Raw genomic sequence first — 2,028 nt, forward strand, 5'->3', positions numbered from 1 at the left:
TAAGGGGGTCTGAATACTTTCCGTACCCACTGTATATATATACCACACCACTGACATTTTCAAGAAAATGTAGAAATCTAGTTAAACAAGCCATTCAGAAGGGCGAACTACAGAAAAAATAAATCCAATTGTGCCAATAGTAGTAATGTAAATAAGCTTATTTTTTTGTACTAGGGGGTACTACCACTCCCTATGGTGGCACAGTGTGGATTGCTGTGCCAGAGGCTTTGAATAAAACATGAGTGTGTGTGTGCGCATGTCTGTGTGTGTCCACTGTTTTAATGAGGGCTTGTGATGGGCAGAGAGACTGGAGGCTTGTTAATGGCTTCTTTAAGCAGTCTGGGAGCTATTGTGTCCTTTTCTCATTTTGTGACAGGAATGCTGCTACAGGGGCAACCACATTCCAGTATATACTTACACACAATCATATCCCAGTGGACACCACATATAGACCTCAAATCAGCCCCCATTTCATTTATATTCACACTCAAGCCCCTAATGGGCAGATTCCACATATGTGTGTATATAGGAGTAAGACATCTCTTCAGCTCTGTATATCTGTGCTACAGCTTTACAGTGCAGACAGAATTTATTATTTAGTCAGATTGATTCAGTTTTACAATAGGCTGACATTTCCTCCAAACTTTAGTGTGTTTGAAATGCTGGAACATTGAATTTTGACAATTAAGTTTTTGCTATAAGAATTTGAGTATTATTTCTCCCAGAATCCAAAATGAAGCCTCTCCACACACCAAATTCAATTAGAAATCAATTCAGTAATTAAATAAAAGTTTACCATTATCTTTTTTTAGGAATTGCTATATAATTCATGCTTTACATCTCAATAAGAACATGGTAAACCAAAAGTTTGACTGATAAGCCACCAAAATAAAAGAAAATATAAGACAATAAGTTGTATTTAATGATAATGCCTGTGTGTACACAAGAGAACACTGTTTTTTCCTATAGTATAGAAGTATTTTTGTCTGGCTTTTTCCTATATATGCCCCATGACACTTTTGTCATGAATTATGGGTGTAACTTCTCTTAAACTGTAAACAATGAGCGACTTGTTTAGGATTGTGGATTGTGAATGCAGTAATAATCATTTACAAAAACTGGGTACAATGAGGTAGCATAATTCTTCTCACTCCTCAACCATCAAACATCAAAGGGAAACTTAAAAGGTTTAACAACTTACTATAAGCAGACCATGAATAACCCCAAAAGCTCAGATGAGTCTTTCAGCAGCAATATCGTGGACGTGTTAAATATTATTGTGTGTGTATACAGTATATATATATATATATATATATATATTATAGATAAAATATTTTTCAATAATATATACGGTAACACTTTACAATAAGGTTCATTAGTAAACATTAGTTAATTACTTTTGTTAACATGAACTAAGCATGAACAATACTTCTACAGCATTTATTAATCTTTCGTTGGCGTTCGCAGCTCCAGCCCGATGACGTACTTCGAAGTCGAAGTCCTGGAGCGCAAGCAACCATCAGGTCACCCTGGCATTGGTATCCTTGGCGCGGGCCATCCACTGAAGGGGTGCGTGGTCCGTGACCAGGGTGAACTTCCGGCCCAGGAGGTAGTACCGCAGCTCCAGGACTGCCCACTTGACGGCTAGGGCCTCCTTCTCCACCGCGGCGTAGTTCCTCTCGGCCGGGATCAGCTTCCTGCTGATGTAGATGACCGGACGCTCCTCACCCTCCTGAATCTGTGACAGGACGGCTCCCAGTCCTGTGTCGGAGGCATCCGTCTGCAGCAGGAAGGGGCAGCTAAAGTCCGGGGCTCGGAGGACGGGCTCCGAGATGAGGGCCCCCTTCACCCTCTGGAAGGCCTCCTCCGCTGCTGGTGTCCACTGTACCTTCTCCGGCTGGCCCTTCCTGGTCAAGTCTGTCAGGGAGGCGGCTAAAGAGAAGAAGTTGGGGATGAAGCAGCGATAATACCCCGCCAACCCTAGAAAGGCTCGTACCTGGGTCTTGGTCTCGGGTCTCGGAGCGGAGC

The 2,028-nt window shown here is 42.3% G+C and overlaps 1 pseudogene; it reads left to right on the forward strand.

The window, feature by feature from the left end:
- Positions 1-2,028, forward strand: part of LOC107685864 (acyl-CoA synthetase family member 3, mitochondrial-like) — a 50,049-nt pseudogene that overhangs the window by 23,950 nt on the left and 24,071 nt on the right.

Source organism: Sinocyclocheilus anshuiensis, unplaced genomic scaffold, assembly GCF_001515605.1.
Source record: "Sinocyclocheilus anshuiensis isolate Anshui unplaced genomic scaffold, SAMN03320099.WGS_v1.1 scaffold1018, whole genome shotgun sequence".
NCBI classification, from domain to species: Eukaryota; Metazoa; Chordata; class Actinopteri; order Cypriniformes; family Cyprinidae; genus Sinocyclocheilus; species Sinocyclocheilus anshuiensis.